Consider the following 12,015-nt stretch of genomic DNA (forward strand, 5'->3'; position numbering starts at 1 on the left):
TTCTTTTTTTTCATAGAGACAGGGTTTTCATGTTGTCCAGGCTGGTCTGGAACTCCTGAGCTCAAGCAATCCGCCCACCTCAGCCTCTCAAAGTGCTGGGATTACAGGTGTGCACCACTGTGCCCGGCCCCCACCTTGCTCATTTTTGTACTGTGTCCTCCTTATTGAGTTGTAGGGGTTCTGTATATTCGAGAAACAAGCCCTCTGTCAGTTCTACATGTTACAAATATTTTCTCCTAATCCATGGCTTTTCATTTTCCTAGTAGAGACTTTTTTTAAGCAGCAAGGGATTGATTATAGGGTATTAAGTAGCTTCAGGATGTTTGGAAGGAAGTTTAAAAGGCTGAGCTCTCAGGAACAACTTCCAGATGTGGACAGCAGAGCTGGCCCAGAGGCAGGGTGGTTGCCACACAGCTGCCTCCAGAATCACCCTGCTTCTGTCATAGTCAAGAAGCCTCCCCTGTCTTTTGTGTTTTTAAACTTTTTATTCTGACATAATTTTAGACGTAAAAAAAGAATTCCAAAGATAGTACAGCGGGTTCCCATACGCCTTGACCCAGCTTGACCCCCATAACATCAGCCTCTTATGTAACCATAGTAGAATCGTCAAAACAAAGAACTTAACAACAATTCAACACTGGTAACTGAACTATAGACTTTATTAGGAGTGCACCAGTTTCTCCACAAACATTGGTTTTCTGTTCCAGGATCCATTCCAAGATACCATATTGCATTTAGCCATCATAGCTCCTTAGTCTCCAATCCATGATCATTTCCTAGATTTTCCTGTTCTTTCACGACTAACTCAATTAATTTTTAAATATGTCCATGAAGCTCACAAACTTAAAAAAAATACCAACTAGTCCTAATAGTTTTAGATTACTTAGGATTTTCATCATATCTGATCATGTCATCTGTGAAAAAACAATAGTTTTACTTTTTCCTCTCCCATCTTTATGTCTTTTTTTTTTTTCTTGCCTTATTTCACTGGTTACCGTCTCCAGTCAATGTAGAGTAGAAGTGGAAACAATGGACATTCTTGCCATGTTCCCCATCTTATGGGAAAATCATCCAGGCTCTTGCCATTAAGCATGATGTTAGCTGTAGGTTTTTCATAGATGCCCTTTAGTTCATTGAGGAAGTCCTCTACCAGTCATTTGCTGAGAGTTTTCAAAATGAATGAGTTTTCAAAATGAGTGAGTTGAATTTCACCATGAATGAGTTGAATGCTTTTTCTTCATCTCTTGAGATGATTGTATGATTTTTCTCTTTACTCTGCTAATATGACTTACAATTGATTTTCAAATGTTAAAACAATCTTGAGTTCCTGGAGTAAACTCATTTGATCATGATTATATTATATTTCTTACACATTATGGATTTGATTTGTGAAGGATTTTTGTTTCTGTTCAAGAATGATATTGGCCTATAATTATTCTCCAGCTTTGATGTTGGGTTTACGCTGGACTCATAAAATATATTGGGAATTGTCACCTCTTCCTCTCTTCTCTGAAGGAATCTGTGTAAAATTGGTCTTACTTATTTCTCATATATTTGGTAGAATTTACCAGTGAAGGCTTTGGAGCCTGGAGTTTTCTTTTGGGGAGATCTTTAATCACAGATGCAATTTAAACAACAGATATGGAGCTGTTTACATATTCTGTTTATATTGTGTCTATTATAAAGTTATGTATTTCCAGGAATTTATCCATTTCCTCTTTGTTGTTGAATTTGTGGCATAATGAGGTTCACAATATCCCTTTACTCACCCCTAATATCATTAGGATCTATAAATGTCTCCCTTTTAAAACAAATTCTGATATTAGTATTTCATGTTTCCTTCCTTTTTATTTGTTTGTTTGGGTCTGGATCAGTCATGCTAGATGTTATGCTTTTCTTTTTTTTTTTTTCTTTTTTTGAGATGGTGTTTTGCTCTATCACCCAGGCTGCAGCTCGCACCTACTAGGTTCAAGTGATTCTCCTGCCTCAGCCTTCCAAGTAGCTGGGATTACAGGCACACGTCACCACACCTAGCTAACTCTTGTATTTTTAGTAGAGACGGGGTTTCACCATATTGGCCAGGCTGGTCTTGAACTCCTGACCTCAGGTAATCTGCCTGCCTCGGCCTCCCAAAGTGCCGGGTAGATATTATGGTTTTGTATTACTACATAACTAACTATCCCAAAATGTAATCACTTCAGACAACAATGATTTGTTATTTCTCACATTTCCGTAGGTGAACTGGGCATCTCTTCTGCTGGTTCCATCGGGGTTCACCCACATGGGTGGGCCCCACTCTGCAAGAGGGTCCATAGGGCTGGACCGTCCAGGTTGGTCTCACTCACAGGTTTAGCCCTTTCCACTGTCTCTTGTAGCCTGCCATCCTCCTGTGGGTTAGATCTTCTTTCTTACATGGCAGTCTCAAGAAAGAATCCAAAAGGGCAAAGGCAGGAGTCCCAAGGCCAGCTGAGGCCCAGGCTCTGAACACACACAGCATCACTTCTGCCACATTCTGTTATTTACCAAGGCAAAGTCACAAGGCCGGTCTTCATGTAATAGAGTTGAGAAATGTATGGGAGATGTGGCAGAGTTTCATTGCAAAGGGTCATGCCTTTTTCAAAGGAAGAATCTGTGGCCATGAAACAATTTATCACGTTCCACAATCTGGCCACAAATTATTTATTTTCTTCCCACATACACCATATTCTTTCTCCCATTCCAGTATAGCTAAAAGTCTTATCCCAGTTAGGAGACTTGGCTCAAAGTCCATAGTACCATGATCAACATCAGGTCCATCTGGACATGTACACATGGCTTTTCTGGTGTGATTCTTCTTGACCCAGAAATCTGTGAACTAAAAAGCCATGTTACCCCACAACAGGGCCAGGATGACCACAACAGTCACCCCCATCTGAAAGGGGAGGAATGTGAGGCACAATGGAGGTCACTGGTTCTTACCAATCCTAAGCTTCAGAAGGGCCCAGGTAGTCAGATCCCCCTACTCTAGAGGAAGAAGATATTCCTTGATTAAGGCACAGTTCTGCTCTCAGGAGGGGCTTCCTAATCCTTTTTTCTCTCCATTGTTCTCTTGTTCTATTCTCCAAGGATCTTTTATTTTCCATCAGAAATGGCCCATGTTTGAAGATGAGCATCTTTTCCTGTTTCCAGCCCATAGAAAGCTGGAGGCCCAGAAGTGTCTTTTAATTTTGAATGATATCAACCCCTTTTAGTGAAAGGTGGTGGTGCTCTTATTAATACATTTCTCTCAAAAATTTTATGAGTTGCCTATGAATCTTACTGGAGCTTGAGGCTTCTCTATGCACCACACCCCCCTACCCCCAAAAAAGAACAACTGTAATTCCTTTCAAGACAGACCCCTCTTCACTTTGGATATGTCAGGCTCCTATGAGACAGTGCTCCATGGGTTCTTAGGAAGCCTCTTTCCCCTTGTTGAGAGGGTCCCTGAGGCACTGCCTTCAGTCTCTCTGAGGCCTCAACAAAGGATCCCATGAGCAGACCCTCAAATTAGTCCTTTCTTTGAGGCCATTTCTTCCATTAGGGATATTTTGCTGACTGTTGAAAATGAAAATGAGAAATACTTTTATTTTTCAACGAGCCGATCCTGACACTTTTCTGTACCCTCTAAATTCTGCTTGCAAACTAAATGGATTTTGGGTTTGTTTTGGTTTTGGTTTGGTTTTTAGCCCGTCTCTCTTTTCCTGTATCTTTTTCTAATTGGCACTTACAACACTCTACTTAGAAATGTTTTCATCCATATTTACAAATTATTTGGGTACATTTTCTGTTTTCCAGGTTACTGCTGGCAATGGTCCTGCTGGTGGCTCTGTCCCTGCTTCATTCAGGTTGCTCTTCTCCAGCCTCCTATGGTCCCCTCCTCACGGCTCTGCCAGTGCCTCCTCAGCACCTTTCCAGCTTCCACCTGATGCCCGCTTTGAAAACCAGGCCAAAGTTTCAGGTTCGTGTTAGAACAGCACCCAACTTCCATTTCAGTGTTGTGTCACTACATAACAGACCACCACGGTGCTTCAACGGTGATGCCTTGCTGTTTCTGCCGGTTCTGTGCTTGGCTGGGTAGTTCCTTACTCATGTGGTTCCTTCAGCTTGAGGGTTTGCTGGGTGAGAGGGTCCGGGATGGCCTGGCTCACCTGTCCTGCTGCTGCTTGCTGTCGATGGGGGCCCCACAGTTCCCTCCTGTATGGTTTCCATCCCCCGGGAGGCTTCCTTATGTTCTGGCCTCAGGGCTGTGCATCAAGAGGGTGGAGACAGGGGTGTGTTGGCTGGAGCTTGGCCCCCAAGCTCACACAGCTTCACTTCTGCCAGTTCCTACCGTTGGTCAAAGCAAGCCACAGGGCAGACACCTCCAAGGGAAGGGGATGCAGTCCCCATGACAGTTACAGCAAAGTCACCTGCAAAGGGAGTATGAGAAGACTTTTCAAGATAAACTTTAGAAGGCATGTACCACACCAGGTGTTGATTAATTTCATGGGTCTTTCTAGGTCCTGATTGAACCTCAGTGTCCCTATTCTTTGTAGCCACGGCTTCACCTTCTCTGGCTCCATGACACAGAGTGTTCACGAGGGACATCGCTTCTAAAAGATGCCCTCTCTCCTGTACAAGGCTCGGAGTGGTGTAAAATTCTAATATATAATTCTCCAAGGGAACTGCCAAAGCCTTTTCCCTGGGAGTTTGTGCCATGGTGCCACTGCAGGGTAGGGTCATTTTGAGGAGCAAGGCATGTGCATGTCTTGCACAGAGCAGTTGCCCTGGACCAGGGTTCCTGGGGGTCAGCAGGCATCTCACAAGGGTGTCCCACCGCCACTGCCTCCACTGTCCAGCTGACGTCCCTCTCTCCCATTTCCAAGCACCTGCCTCCCTTTCTCCTCCTTGCTTTCTCCTTTTCCTCTTCCTAAGGGAACTCTTGAGAACTTAATCAGCAGTCTTTCAAGGGATCTGTCCTAGAGTGGGCTGCAGAGCCTGAGGAGTGAGGCCATTTGGAGTGTCCCAGGCCCTCGAGGCCTCAAGGCCATCCACCTGGCTGCAGTGCAGCCCACAGATGACCTGGTCTCATGGAACCAGCCGGGGAGGCCACCGTCTCCGGGCTCTGTGTCAGTCTCTGGGGTGGCCCACACCCCAGCCTGGCACTCCTGCAGTACCCACTGGCTCGTTGTGTTCCTGGGCGCTTCTGGTCTTGCTCTCCTTGGCAGGTGGGCACCTTGCCAGCACAGGGCCCCAGGTGTTTCCAAAGATGGGAGAGAGGTGAGGAGGCAGCACTCGCCTGGACTTCCCTGGAGTCCTCCCGGCCCATGCAGCACCCAGGGCTCTGCAGGGGACCCCACTCCAAAGCAGAATGAGACACACAGGGGTTTTCTGATGGTTCTTTCATCCCCTCAGCTCCTCTTTCTTCAAATCGCCTTTAACCTCAGTCGGAATGCCAGTCTTCGCCAGGTTGGCCCAGTGCCCAGCACCCTCGCACCCACTCAGAGATTCTGGCGGCACTGCTGAGGCAGGAGTCGGTCCTCCCAGCTGTGGGTGAGCTCTGGTGTGAGCTTTGGTGGTCGCTGGGCCCCACAGACCCTACTCGCCCAGAGCCGGTGCTGCCTACATCATGAGTGTGTGAGTCACAGTTGTGGCCAGAAAGAGCCCACTCCAGAGAGATATGCAGCCTCTGCCCCCCAGGCCCACTGTGGGGCTCCTTCAAACATGCCGCCACAGGCTTACCCCTACAGCCCACTGGTTAAGGATTAGGGACATGGCGTGGCTGTGGCTGGAGGGCTGGGGCTGGGGCTGGTCCCTGTGTCCATGGGAGGCGGAGGCATGTTCCCACAGCCCAGCCGCCACGGTGTGCAAGCTGCAACAAAAGCTTGGGTGTTTCTTCAAAAATGTCGATGTCAGACAGGACAAAATGTTGTGAGGATGTTCCAGATAAAAGAAGACTAAGGAGACACGGCAATTAACTGCAATGGACTGAATCCTGGACTAAAAGAAAAAAAAAATGTTAGAAAGGAGATTACTAGGTTAATTGACAAAACAGGACTGTGAATGGTAGAGTGCTGTGTCCGCATTACACCTTGGAGCTGGCGACTGCACTGAGGCTGTGTCCCTAACGCTTTCCTCTCAGAAAGTGTATGGGGATGAAAAGCCACAGTGTGTTCATCTCCCCCACAGTGGCTCAGAAAATACAGTTGTAGGCAGAGAAGTCCATGATGACAACGTTAACGGTGTCAGTAACAAATCTGGGTGCGGGGTCTATGGGTGTTCGCAATATTGTTATTCTTGCAGTGTTCCTATAAGCTTGAAATTCTTCCCAAATAAGACTCAATGGTTTTAGTTTTACTAAATGGTTATGTTTTCTAGGGCCCAGACATCCTGCATTGCTCCCTGGCAAGCTACCCCATGGGTCCCTGAGGCCTGTGGAGTTTCAGGTGGCCATGCCACAGAGCAGCTCCTCCACAGGGGACTCAGAGTCTTGGCCTGGGTGGCTGGCTGCAGAGCTGCCCCAAGACTCAAGACGGGAGGGGAAGCAGGGGGCACAGCATGCAGGGATGTCCGCGGATCTGCAGACTGCTCGAGCTCCTTCCCTGGAAGCCGTGTGTAGGCACTAACCTCCTCTTTTTTGTTTTCCTGGCAAGGCGGAGGCAGCTATTCAACAGAGTGGGGCACAGCACTTCCTTAAGTGTCTGGAACCGGGGCAGCTGAAGACCTGTTGTCTCTCCTCCTTGGCTCCAGAGCCCTCCGATGCCCTTAACGTTTGGATTGATACTCCTTGTTGGGCCTGTCTTCAATTTGGTTTCAGGCACTTTCCAATAAGTGCATGAAGTGCTCTGGGGCTGAGGAGAGGCACTAAAGAAATCAATACGTGTTCATCATCATCGCGGCACTTATGAGGGCTGGCTGTCCCTCGGGTCGGCCCACAGAGGTGCATGCTCGCCCGGGCTGCCCCGCTGGTTTTGTGTTTCCCCGTGGATGGCTGACCAGTCTCAATAATGATCAATATCACTTTATCAATGCGTCACTATTAACCAGGGTGCTTTAGCCGTCTCGCATTCCTGTCTTGGAAGAGTGCCTTCCAGACATTGAGATTTACAGTCCAGGGCTGCATATTCATTTCCTTCCGTCTCTGATGGGGTTCCCAGGCAGGAGGCCCCAGAAACCAGCCCTGCCTTCTAGGAGTTTGTAGTCTGGTGGGGTAAGGGGATGGGGGGGGAGCGGTGGGGAGAAGCAGGGGGAGGGGAGGGATCATGAGCATGCCCTGCAATTACAGAGCTGGTTTTGGGTTTTAGATATTTGTGCCGGACTTACTCTGGATATTTTCTGACTTGTTTTGAGGAAGGAGGGTGGTCCCCCTGACCCCAGGAGCTTGAAGAAGCATCCATGAGTTCATGTGTGAAAACCAGAGTAGTCGTTATACGTGGACAGCAGTTGACAGTTTCCGAAGCTCGTGCCTGTGTGGACGTTGTTCATTTCATGGAAACTCACAGTAATCCCAAGAGATGGGCAGAGCAGATGGCAGCCTCCCAACTGTAGAAGAACAGGGAGCCTCTGGGCCCGCAGAGCAGCAGGGGCTGAGCCAGGCGGGGCTCACTCCTCCTGGCTGGGTCGCCTCCTGTGTCACCCTGGCTCTATTTTCTGGAGTCAGGGGTTGGATGGGGCCACGGTGAAGGTGATGTGCAGCCTGCCAGCAGCCCCAGTCCCTCGCGGGCAGCACGGCCGGGAAAGCGAACAGGCTTCCTTTTCCCTCTGCCCTTTGCCCTCTGCCCTTTGCCCCAGCACGGGAGGGTATTCAGGGTGGGAGGGTGAGACAGGAGATTTCTGCCCTCGCTCTCTTTCCTTCAAGTCTTCAGAAAGTGCCCTGCACATTTTTAATAGGGTTTGGTTATGTTTGGTGCATAGACCCTGCCAGTGTCCTTTCCCCAGAGCCCTTTGTGTCCAGCAGTGGGGCACACCCAGGCCTTATCGACCATCGACTCCCTTCGTCCTCCAGCCCCTGGGACCCCACCATCCCACTTCATATTGTGAAGAGCCCTCTAAGGAAAATAAGCAAGGCTCACTGCCTGCACCTTCCAGGAGGGCATACTGAGCCCCAGAGAGAGTGTGTGGCTTGCCCAAAATTGCCAAGTGGCTCCTGGCTCACCACTTCCCCCAGCCAGGCCCTGAGAGGTCGCTTCCCAGGGTTCCCTCATGGGACTGTCTGTTTCCGGGCTAAGAAGGCTCGCTCACCTGGGTAGCGGTGCTGCCCTTCGAAGGTGTGTGGAACAGGAACAGTGTGCATGGAAGAGCTGCTGTGCTCCAGCAGCTGGCCTGGGCTTCTCCTCCATCTCTCCTGGGATGGCTAAACCCCTTTCTACTGCCCCTGTCTATCAACTAAACCCTCAACCCCCACCGGAGCCTCCTCTCACTCTGCTCTGCCACCGCCCTGGTCCGTGCTGGGGTCTCTCTTCTGGACCCTGCCCCCTCCTCCCGGTGCTGGCCATCTGCAGTCCCACCCCCTGAGGCCCATGCCCACACGGGTCTCCAGGAGCACAGAGGGTGCATGCTTTCTGTTTAAAATCCACCACTGGCTTCCAACCAAGCCCCATCCTCAGCAGGGGGGACAGGCGACTTGGACATCCCAGTCCCTTCTCCCCATCCCTATCCACATGGCCCCTGTCCCCCAGGGCCTGGAAAATGTTGCACAATGTTCTCTTCTGAGGGGTGGGAAAGAGGGGAGCTTCCTCCTGGCCTCGAAATGGACAGTGTTAGGAAGGTCACCGGCAGGGAGCAGGAGCCTATGATTCCAGTAAACACCTCACCCGAAGGGGCTTTATGGAGACAAAGGAAACTTCTCCTGGCCATGATGTGGGCTTTTTGACAAACGAGCCCTGCCCCATAAATAATTGTCCAGATCCTGGTGACAGCAGATGCACCCCACAGCCGCTGCGAGCTGCTCACTTGACCTGTGACCTCTGACTTCGTGTGAGTGAGCACGGGCCACGGCCTGCAGCTTCGGGAGGACCTGGTTATGGGATGCTATTGACAAGGCATTTATAAATATTTAATCTTCACATTAAAAATATGGGGCAGAAGAACCATTAGTCGCCGACAATAAAAAGGCTCTCTCTGCTGATTGTTGGGGCAAAAGAAGATCAGGGTACATTTTGATCAGGCTAAATGACAGTACTGTATGTTGAAAAAAACGGAAATAAGTGCTGTTTCCAAGGCAGTCATAGGTCAGACCTGTGGTCAAGGATCTAAAACTGGCCTGTCGATTCCACAGAATCTGTGCAAAGTACAGACCATTCATACAAAACAGAATGGATGGTTTATTTACGCCCAGTGCCATTAAGAATGGAGGAGAAAAGTTCAGCCCAGGATAAGAAGCTTAAATCTTGATTTTTTTTTCCCTTCCCCCCTCAAAAGAATGGATTCCTTGCATTGTAAATTATCCAACCCTTGTCCTTGGGTTGGCAGCTACTTCAGGCTGGTACGGACATTGCATAATCTTAAATATTGATTCTTGTTAGACCAAAAAAAAAAAAAAAAAGGAAAAAATAAAATGTCTGAGAGCACTGAGCTCCCCTGGTCTGCATGTCCAGGAAATCGCCTTGGCTATAGCTCACTTCTGATGGCCTCTGGCCTCCTGACAGTGAGATCCATTCTGATTAGAAAAGTTGTAGGAGAAAAAGCAATGGTTAGGATCTCCTCTCCATCACAGCAAACATGGGATCGACTTCTGCCTAAGCGTGAGTCCTCAAGTGCCCCCAGAGCTTTCTGGGCAGAGTAAACCCAAAATGATGCAAAGCCCATCATCCCCTCACTCCCTGCAAGTGAAGCTCCCCCGCTTTGGGCAGTGCTCCCTGCCCCATCGAGGCCTCTCCACACTGGGTGATGGGTACACGCCCCTGCCGGGGCTGGAGGGTTCCCCACTGGTGCTCCTTCCCCTTTGTCTGTCCCCAAGACAGTGTGGGGCAGAGCTGGAAGTGCTGCCATTGTCCATCCCAAGAAATGATGCCTTCATAGGAAGAAACTGATTTTCATAAAGCCAAACTGTGTGGTATGATGTTTACAGCTCGATATGGAGTCCCCCAGGCACCGAGATAATTAAGGCTTGGGTTTTAGGAGAATGAAGAGAATGGTCTGTGTAAATCCATTAGGGTTAAAAAGAAGCCACTTCTCTCCCCCGATGTACAGACCACTTAGCGCTGGTGGAGGAAGACGGCCAGCATCGCAAAGAGAACCTGTGGCCGTTTCCCAGGCTCCCCGTTTGAGAAGCACAACGCCACTTCGGTGACTAAATGCAGAAAGAAACCCAAACCATAAAGTGTGTCTTCAGTTTGGCAACTTGTGGTACAATTTCATGAAATGCAATTAATTTTTCTAGTCCTCTGTGGCTATAAGTTTCATTATCTATTATCTAACCAGTCAACTTTGGTTACCTGCCAGTAGCGTCCACAGGAAAGAGACCCGTTGACTGATTTCTTCAGTTTCATGTTGAAAAGCCCTTCCGCTGAAAACTGTTTCTAGTTACTCCAACTGTCAATTGAATTATGGTGAAAAACTAAGAGTGTTTGCAAAACAGAGTTATGTGTTAAAATGGTGCAAGGTGCTTCTCATTTAATGCAGATTCGTTTTCCCACTGGTTTCTTTTTGCCGTGTGTTCTGCAGGTCTTGGAAGAAACCATCACACCGAGGTCATTTCTGAGCACAGCATGGAAGCTCCTATGTTTGCAGGCAAGTGATTGATTGAAGTTTGTTTGGCTAAAACAAAGCAACAAACCAGGGTCTCGGACTGTGTGAAACTGTAATAGTTAAAGCCTCCTCCCAGTGACCAGTCGCTGCTGACCACACTCTGCAGGCCTTCTGCTCAAACCAGAGACGCCTCATTGAATCCCCAAGTGTTATTTGAAGCCACTGGGTTGCCGGGATAGTAAGGGGCCAGTTCCACAGGGAGCTTCAGGGCCTGGTACAAAACCTAATGGGCTAGCCCAGTGCCCTTCCAGACCCGATGGGCTAGCCCAGTGCCCTTCCAGACCCGATGGGCTAGCCCAGTGCCCTTCCAGACCCGATGGGCTAGCCCAGTGCCCTTCCAGACCCGATGGGCTAGCCCAGTGCCCTTCCAGACCCGATGGGCTAGCCCAGTGCCCTTCCAGACCCGATGGGCTGTTTCTGAAGTTTACCTCAATCTACAGAGAAGGCAAATGAGTATTAGATGGCATAGCAGATCCACATTGTGCAAATCAATGGCTTATTTTCAGTTGAGCCTTCTCTGTTCTTTAAAGCAGGCCCCAAAAACCTCTGCTATGGTCTGAATGTGTCCCCCCTCACCAGCCCCAAATTCATATGTTGAAACCCTAACCCCTAAAGTGATGGCGTTAAGAGGTGGGCCCTTTTAGGAGGTGATTAGGTCATGAGGGTGGAGCCCTCGTGAAGGAGATCAGTGCCCTTATTATGAAAGGCCTCAGAGAGCTGCCTTGGCCCTCCCACCCTGGCAGGAAGGTGCCATCTGCAAACCAGGCAGAGGGGAGACAGTAGATCTGCTGGTGCCTTGACTTTGGACTTCCCGGCGTTAGGAACTGTGAGAAATATAATTCTGTTGTTTCCAAGCTACCCTGTCCATGGGATTTATCACAGGAGCCCTAGCAGCCTAAGACAGCCTCTTCTGGCAAAGGCTGTTAGGGGGAGTAGCAGCTACAGGTCTGGATGTCAGAGTGGTAGTTCGTATTTATTGTCAAAGCCTCTATTTCCCATCACGGCCCTCCCGACAGCCTAGCTCCAGTCCCTACCCCGATGAGTCTAAATGCATGAACTTCTGCCAGACAAAGAGTTCTGGTTAGGGGCTAGCCTTTAGCTGCTACTTTCTTATTTCTCAGCCTTAAAAAACAAAATCAGCATTCCTCCTAGGGTTCTGAGTGCCTCACCTTTTATGTCTGTGATCTGCCTCCTCCTGAACCTGCCAGCCCCGGAGCCACAGCAGGGGTGCCTTAGTCTCTCATTAACCAGGTTTCCCTCCTACCTCTG

General features: G+C 49.0%; 1 long non-coding RNA gene across 1 annotated transcript; it reads left to right on the plus strand.

Annotated features, from left to right (window-relative positions):
- Positions 1-2,022: 2,022 nt before the first annotated feature.
- Positions 2,023-10,739, plus strand: LOC129048134 (uncharacterized). Its single transcript, XR_008510231.2, has 3 exons — positions 2,023-2,330; positions 3,814-3,976; positions 10,663-10,739. It is a non-coding gene; the product is annotated as an uncharacterized LOC129048134 (long non-coding RNA).
- The last annotated feature ends 1,276 nt before the right edge of the window (positions 10,740-12,015 follow it).

The sequence above is a fragment of the Pongo abelii genome, chromosome 8, assembly GCF_028885655.2.
Source record: "Pongo abelii isolate AG06213 chromosome 8, NHGRI_mPonAbe1-v2.0_pri, whole genome shotgun sequence".
Lineage (NCBI taxonomy): Eukaryota > Metazoa > Chordata > Mammalia > Primates > Hominidae > Pongo > Pongo abelii.